This window comes from Grampus griseus (assembly GCF_964374135.1).
Source record: "Grampus griseus genome assembly, chromosome: 1".
NCBI classification, from domain to species: Eukaryota; Metazoa; Chordata; class Mammalia; order Artiodactyla; family Delphinidae; genus Grampus; species Grampus griseus.
In genome coordinates, this window is record NC_139017.1 from 151022862 (window position 1) to 151032140 (window position 9279).

A 9279-nucleotide genomic window follows, 5' to 3' on the forward strand; every position below is an offset into this window, starting at 1 on the left:
CAGGGCCAGATAAATGGCCCTCATGTTCAGGGCAAAGGAGGCAGTTCTCTCGGTCAGGGTCAGCGGAGACAGGGCCAAGGAGATGGTTCATGCAGTCAGGAAAGTGAGTAAGTAAGTCAATATATTGAGAATAATGGGAGTCAGGTTTCTTACTACTGGAGAAGATAGTTACAAATATAGAAACAGGAAAGACTAGAACAGACTGTGTGATGTTGGACTAGAATTAGAGGTAGAGGTGTGAGCCCAATGGGTGTATGTATGTGTGTGTGTGTGTATGTGTGTGTGTGTGTATACTTATGTATATAATATCAAATATTATGTATAGAGAGAGAGAGAGAGGGTATGTGTGTGTGATACCTATGTAGTAGTGTGCTGGTAAAGTGGCTTTCTCATTTTAAAAAAACATTGATTTTAAAGAAATAAGAAAAAAACCCACTGATTTGTAATGTTTGCTGATTTCCATGGTGTAAATATTCCCACCATAGCTTATTCAAACTGCCATTAGTTTAACAGTCACTCACAGAATTCCTGAATATATAACTATTGGCTTTTGCAAGCCCATACAAGCTGACTCCAGCCCAACACTTCAGAATGCACGCAAAACGTATGTGTGTATGTGTGCGTATATGTGTGTGTGTACCCATACGTTATTTCCTAGTTGGTGTCCTATTTCCTAGTCCTAGTGAAAGGATGTACAAGAATGACACCCTAGTAGCAATAAGCCCACCTACCATCTACATTTTGACTTTCAAATATCATTCTTCACTAAAAAGGAACAAAAACTTCTGGAGAAACGGCTGATCCCATGACTGGGGCAGTAAAGCATGTTACTGGTTCCTCATTAAAGAAAGGAAGTGGTCAAAAACTGAGGAGGTAGTAAGCTAAATAATGGCCCCCACAGATATCAGGTTCTAATCTTTGGAACCTGTAAATGTTACTGTATATGGAAAAAAGATCTTTGCAGATGTGATTAAGTTATGGATCTTGAGATAGGGAGATTATCCTGGGTTACCTAGGTGGAGCGTAAATGCAATCACAAGTGTCCTTTTAAGAAAGAGGTGGAGAAGGATAACATGGAAGAAGATGACAAGGCAGGACGGAGAGACTGGAGGGGTGTAACCACAAGGCAAGGAATATCAGCAGCCACCAGAAGCTGGAAGATGTAAGGAACAGATTCTCCCCTAGAGCCTCCAGCATGACCTCTCCCCATCCAGTGGACTTGCCATTCTTATCAAAAATCATTTGACCATATATGCAAGGGTTTTTTGGGGGGCACTCTATTCTTGTCCGTTGGCCCATATGTCTGTCTTTATGCCAGTACCACACTCTTTTGATTACTGTAGCTTTGGATTAGCTTTGAAATCATGAACTGTGAGACCTACAACTTTGTTCTTCTTTTTCAAGATTGTTTTAGCTATTGGGGATTCCTTGAGATTCTATATGAATTTCAGGATGATTTTTAAATTAATTAATTAATTATTATTTAAAAAAATTTTTTTGGCTGCATTGGGTCTTTGTTGCTGCACACAGGCTTTCTCTAGTTGTGGCGAGCTGGGGTTACTCTTCGCTGCAGTGCACAGGCTTCTCATTGTGGTGGTTTCTCTTGTTGTGGAGCATGGGCTCTAGGTGCATGGGCTTCAGTAGTTGTGACTTGCAGGCTCAGTAGTTGTGGCTCACAGGCTCTAGAGTGCAGGCTCAGTAGTTGTGGCACACTGGCTTAGTTGCTTCACAGCATGTGGGATCTGCCCGGACCAGAGCTTGAACCTGTGTCCCCTGCACTGGCAGGCGGATTCTTAACCACTGCCACCAGGGAAGTCCCCAGGATGATTTTTTTACATTAAAAAAAAAAATCAAAAAAATATTTTTCTATGGAAAGAAATGGTACACATTCTTCATTTTTAAATATTTATTTATTTATTTATTTGGCTGTGCTGGGTCTTAGCTGCAGCATGCAGGACCTTTAGCTGTGGCATGCAGGAGTCTATAGTTGAGGCACATGAACTCTTAGTTGAGGCATGTGGGATCTAGTTCCCTGACCAGGGATCACACCTGGGTCCCCTGCATTGGGAGCTCAGAATCTTAGCCACAGGGCCACCAGGGGAGTCCTTTTTTTTTTTTTGCCATGCCACACAGCTTGCAGGACCTTAGTTCTCCAACCAGGGATCAAACCTAGGCAGGCAATGGCAGTGAAAGCACCAAGTCCTAACCACTGGACCGCCAGGGTATTCTCTGGTACACATTCTTATAATTCAAGAGTCTCCTTAGAAAGCTCGTGACTAGCCACACACATGAAATTAGGGACCCTTTTGAGACACGCCTTAGTGGTACTGGATCCCTGTAACAAAGAATGTTGAAAAGCCCAAGACAGTATTTTATGAGATCTCCCATCCCTGTTTCTACCCATAAGACATCAGGCTCAATAACCCTCCAGGTCCACTTTCCCCAAGGCTATTACATCAAAAAGAGAGCTTATCTGTCATTGGTGTTTGTTCCAAAGACATTTTCAGAGCTATGAGGAGTTTAGTGATTCTTGATAGGATTGCTTTACCCTATTCATGGAGAAAAAATAATTCAACAAATACTATACAGTCACAACATCTTTAATGACCCAGTATCACTCAGCTGTATAAAATGATCTTTGATTAATTTGCTCAAACAATACATTTGAAATCAAATCATTCAACATGACCCTTCTCTAAGACAAGAAAAATAATAAGTAATATATATTTTAAAAATATGCATACAAATTCTGGCTCTGAACTTAGATGTCTCTTAATTTCTTTGTGTCTCAGACCTTTAAAATGGAATAATGATAGAAATAGCATCATGGGGGCTTCCGTGGTGGCGCAGTGGTTAAGAATCCACCTGCCAATACAGGGACACAGGTTCGAGCCCTGGTCCGGGAAGATCCCACATGCCGCGAAGCAACTAAGCCCATGCGCCACAACTACTGAGTCTGCGCGCTAGAGCCCGAGTGCCACAACTACTGAAGCCCGCATGCCTAGAGCCCATGCTCTGCAACAAGAGAAGCCACCGCAATAAGAAGCCCGTGCACCGCAAGGAAGGGTAGCCCCCGCTCACCGCAACTAGAGAAAGCCCAAGCACAACAACAAAGACCCAATGCAGCCAAAAATAAATAAATAAAATAAATAAATTTATTGAAGAAAAAAGGAAATAGCATCATGGGATCGCCTGAGGATCAAATGCATTAATATATGCAAAATTTTTAGAACAATATTATATAAATGTCAACCATTATTACTGCCTTATCAAGCATTGTGAAGATTAAAGGAAATGAGATAACTCTTGTGAAGCTCATGGTACAGTGCCTGACACATAGAAAGTGCTAAATAAGTGTTGGCTATCGTTATAAATAGATATTTCTGTGATTTCCTATGAAGCCCACCACTTTATTAGGTACATCTTGCCTTTCTTCACAACTTGGACATATGAGGAATATGTTATCATAGTAAGCATTGATTTTTTTTTTCCACAGTTATTCTTCAGCCAAGCAACTCATTTTTTTTTTTTTCAGTACGCGGGCCTCTCACTGTTGTGGCCTCTCCCGTTGCGGAGCACAGGCTCTGGACACGCAGGCTCAGCAGCCATGGCTCACAGGCCTGCCGCTCCGCAGCATGTGGGATCTTAGCAGATCGGGGCACGAACCTGCGTCCCCTGTATCGGCAGGCGGACTCTCAACCACTGCGCCACCAGGGAAGCCCCAAGCTACTCATTTTTGAGACCTTACGTCTTCATTTCCGAACATGGTAGCCTGTGGCCACATATATCTACTGAGCACTTGAAATGCAGCTTGTACAAAATGAGACGAGCTATGATTGTAAAATACACATCAGTTTTTAAAGTTTTAGTATAAAAAAAGATTGAAAAATCTCATTCATAATTTTACATTGATCACATGTTCAAATTGTTATATTTTGAATATATTTGATTAAATAAATATATTATTAAATTAATTTTAATTTTACCTTGTTTTTTTAATGTGACTACTAGAAAATTTAAAGTTACATATATGGGACTTTCCTGGTGGCACAGTGGTTAAGAATCTGCCTGCCAGTGCAGGGGACACGGGTTCAAGCCCTGGTCCAGGAAGATACCACATGCCACAGAGCAACTGGGCCAGTGCACCACAACTACTGAGCCCGCGTGCCACAACTACTGAAGCCCACGTGCCTAGAGCCTGTGCTCCACAACAAGAGAAGTCACTGCAATGAGAAGCCTGCACGCCGCAATGAAGAGTAGCCCCTGGTCGCCACAACTAGAGAAAGCCCAGGTGCAGCAACGAAGACCCAATGCAGCCAAAAATAAATAAATAAAATAAATAAATTTATTTTAAAAAATTTAAAAAATAAAGTTACATATATGAGAATGTGGAGAAAAGGGAACCCTATGCACTGTGAGTGGGAATATAAATTGGCGCAACCACTATAGAAAACAATACAGAGTTTCCTCAAACAATTAGAAATAGAACTACCAGTGGATCCAACAATTCCACTACTGGGTATTTATCCAAAGAAAATGAAAGCACTAATTCGAAAAGATATATGTACCTCCATGTTCATTGCAGCATTATTTAAAATAGTCAAGACACAGGAACAACCTAAGTTGTGGCCCTAAGTGTCCATCGATGGACAAAAAGATAAAGAAAATGTGATATATATGTATAATGGAATATTACTTGGCCATTAAAAAGAATGAAATCCTCCCATTTGCAACAACATTGATGGACTTTGAAGTCATTATCCTAAGTGAAATAAGTCAGAGAGAGAAGACAAATATTGTATGATCTCACTTATATGTGGAATCTTAAAACAAATAACAAATGCACTGAGCTCATAGATATAGAGAATAGAGAGAACAGACTAGTGGTTGCCAGAGACAGGCGTGAGGGTTGGGGGAGGGGACTGACAAAATGAGTGAAAGGAGTAAAAAGGCACAAATAAGTCATGAGGATGTTTAAAAAAAATAGAGACTTACTATAAAGCTACAGTAATCAAGGCAGTGTGTTATTTGTGAAAGAATAAACAAATAGATCAATGAAACAGAATAGAACACCCGCAAATAGAGCCACATGAGTATAATCTGCTGATCTTTGACAAAGGAACACAGGCAACACAATGGAGCAAACATAGTCTCAAACGAATGGTGCTGGAACAACTGGACATCCACATGAAAAAAAAAAAAAATCCAGACACAGACCTTACACCCTTCACAAAAATTAACTTGAAATGGATCATAGACCTAAGTGTAAAATGCAGAACTGTAAAATTCCTAGAAGGTAACAGGAGAAAACCTATGGTGATGTCTTTGTGGATAAAATACCAAAGACACAATCCATGAAATAAAGAATAAGCTGAGCTTAATTAAAATTAAAATTTTTTGCTTTGTGAAAGACAATGTCAAGAGATTGGAAAGACACCACAGACTGGGAGAAAATATTTGCAAAAGATATATCTGATAAAGGACTGCTATCCAAAATAAACAAAGAACTCTTAGACTCAACAGTAAGAAAACAAACAACCTGATTAGAAAATAGGCTAAACATCTTAACAGACACCTCAAACATCTTAACAGACACCTCAGATGGCAAATAAGCATATAAAAAGATGCTCCACATATGTCCTTAGAGAAATGCAAGTTAAAACAATTGTAAGATACCACTATACACCTATTGGTATGGCCAAATCCAGAACACTGACAACATGGAACGCTGGTGAGGATGTGGAGCAACAGGAACTCTCATTCATTGTTGCTGTGACTACAAAGTGGTAGAACTACTTAGAGGACAATTTGGCAGCCTCTTACAAAACTAAACCTACTCTTATACAAACCAGCAACGTACTCCTTGGTATTTACACAAAGAAGTTGAAAAGTTATGTCCACAGAAAAACCCATGTACGAACATTGATAGCAGCTTTATTCATAATTGCCAAAACTTGAAAGCTACCAATATGCACTTCAGTAGGTGAATGGATAAATAAACTCTGGTATGACCAGACAAAGGAATACTGTTTAGGTCTAAAAAGAAATGAGCTATCAAGCCATGAAAAGACATGGAGGAAACTTAAATGTATGTTACTATGTGAAAGAAACCAATCTTAAAAGACTACATACTGTGATTCCTCTATGACATTCTCAAAAAGGCAAAATTGTGAAAACAGGAAAAAAGATCAGTGGTTGCCAAGGCAATAGGGAAGAAGGAAGAATGGATAAGCGGAGCACGAAAGATTTTTAGGGCAGTAAAATTATTTTATATGATACTATAATGGTGGATACATGTCATTATACACTTGCCAAAACCCATAGAGTGAACAACACCTAGAGTGAACCTTAATGTAAACTATCGACTTTGGGTGATAATAATATGTCAGTGTAGGTTCATCAGTTGTAGCAAATGTGCCACTCTGGTGGGGGATGTTAATAATGGAGGAGGCTGTGCCTGTGTGGGGACAGGGTGTATATGGGAAATCACTGTACCTTCCCTCAATTTTGCTGTGACCTTAAAACTGCTCTAAAAAATAAAGTCCACTAAAAATTTTTTTTCATAAAAATAAAGTTACATATGTGGTTAACATGTCATTTCTACTGGACAGTGCTGCCTCATAGGATAATAATTTTTGATCGTTTACTCAAGTCACGACCACAGCTTTAAACTGGACTTCTCATAATTTCACTTAATCAATAAGTAATATTTCCAAATGTTTATAAAGATATATCAATAATTTACCTCTACAGTGCCATTATATTTTAACCATACTTCATGTTAAGATCTCTTTTTTTCTATATTATCCTGGATTCAAGGCAATTTTTTTTTTTTTTTTTTTTACGGTACGCGGGCCTCTCACTGTTGTGGCCTCTCCGGAGCACAGGCTCCGGACGCGCAGGCTCAGCGGCCATGGCTCACGGGCCCAGCCGCTCCGCGGCATGTGGGATCTTCCCGGACCGGGGCACGAACCCGCGTCCCCTGCATCGGCAGGCGGACTCTCAACCACTGCGCCACCAGGAAAGCCCCCAAAGCAATTTTATAGCTTCAACTTGTTCCAGTTGATTACAGTCATTGATTTTCAATATTCAGCTTGTCGTGCTTGACTGTCCCTGGGTGTGAAAACTTTCTTCTCAAACTGGCCTGTTTGCCTCCTCCAACCCTATACATGAAATTCCTAAAGAATTGCTGCTTCCCATCAGTAACAAAACGTACCAGGAGTTTCTCTGCCTGGAGATTTGGCACTGGCTGCCTTCCAAGAAGCACTGTTTCCTTTTAGTGAGGGGTAAACGTGAAGGATTTAGGCCCTAGGGCTGCATTTGTATCATTCTCAGTGACTGTTGGGTGTCAGCTGGCCAAAAATAAACATTAACCATTTCACTGGCTGAGTAGAAGCCTTTCAGAGTCATGAGTTCAATTTAACCCCAACCTCATTACTTTTATCTTAGTCTAACATAAATAATAATTCTAAATAAAAATTTTAATTCTAATCATTTAACAGTGCAATTCCCCCTCTCCAACATTCCTGATCCCTCCTCTTCTGCTCTATTTTTACCATGGTACTTATATTTTCCAAAATACCTCTCTCAATTTTCATTTCTTTTCTTCCCTAAAATTGTCAGCTTTAAAATTTTTAATACATAATATATTTATATCACAAGCATTCTTAATATCATGAGAAAGTGAAAGCAGTACCTAAATGCTTTCTGGAACTGTCCTGGAACTCACATCCGGACCTTCGCATAGCTAGGAGCTAGCCTGGTACTCACAGCTTGGCCATAGTGTTCTCCTGTTGGACATAAACACAAACGTCAGATAAGATCACTCTGATTTTGACAGAGGCAGACAAAACAAGACCACTCCATAATCATGTCTGAGCAGATGGAAACAAGAGTGTTGTCTAAACCACAATAAAATATTCCGTTTTCCTGGATAATATGAGTGGCTACTGCTTCTTTCCCAAGTACAGCTTTAACTCTGCTTTATTCCTCCTGCCTTCTGGGTAAAAACCACAAGAAAGGAGGAACTTCCCTGGCTGTCCAGTGGTTAAGACTCTGCGCTTCCAACACAGGGGACACGGGTCTGATCCCTGGTCAGGAAACTAAAATCCTGCATGCCATGGGGCAAGGCCAAAAAAAAAAAAAAAAAACCACAAGAAAGGAAATTTATTTATATACATTAGAATTTATGATTTGGCTTTGCTCTGAATAATAATTACATAGTCAAAACAACAGCAGTATTATGTTGTTGATTTTCACTTTTGGAATCAACTTATACACAGAGCACAGAAGACCAGATGTAAGTATTTCCAATCTTGATCATGTAAAAGTGAAAATACAGAGGATAGAAGTTCGGGGGGTGAAAGTGGGAAAGATGCTGAAGGGTAGAGGTTCATGACAAGGGTCAGAGGGGAGGAGGATTTGTTCCAGGGGACATTTGGCATTGGCTGGAGACATTTTGGGTTGTCTCACTGGCAGGGTGCTACTGGCACCTAGTGGGGAGAAGCCAAGGATGCTGCTTACCATCTTAAAATGCACAGGACTGTCCTCCATAACAAAGAAATATCCAGCCCCAAATGTCAATAGTGCCATATTGATCTAGAGTAAAACGCAAGGTCCTTACCATGGCTGATACAGCTCTACCTGCCCTGGGCTGGTTACCTCTATTGTCAGCTCCTTCCACTGTCCTTCAGTCACACTACTCTACTCTTCTTTCTCACCAGGGACATTTCTGCCTTGGAGGCTTTGCATGTGTTAGTTCCTTTAGTTAGGAGCCTCTTCCCCAACTAACCACATGGCTAAATCTCCCTCCTTCTACAGGTTTTGAACAAATGTCCCTTCTCAATGAGATCTACCTTGACCATGCTACTTAAAATTACAACACCCTCACAGGCACTAGCAATCCTTGCCCAGTTCTATTATTTTTTTAATTCCATTTTACTTATTGCCTACTAACATTATTTCCTTTACTTATCTTTTGTATTTATTGCTGGTGTCTGTCTTTCCTATGATAAGCACCACAAAGAACTTTGTCCAGTTTGCTCACTGACCTATCCCAAGTGCCTGGAACAGTGCCTGGCATATAGCAGCTGTCAATAAATATTAATTGCATGAATTCAATGGGTGAACTTGATAATTTCCAAAGCCTTTTAAAGCATATAGGTATTGTCAATGCCATTTGCAGCAACATGGACGGACCTAGAGATTATCATACTAAGTGAAGTAAGTCAAAAGAGAAAGACAAATACCATATGAGATCACTTATATGTGGAATCTAAA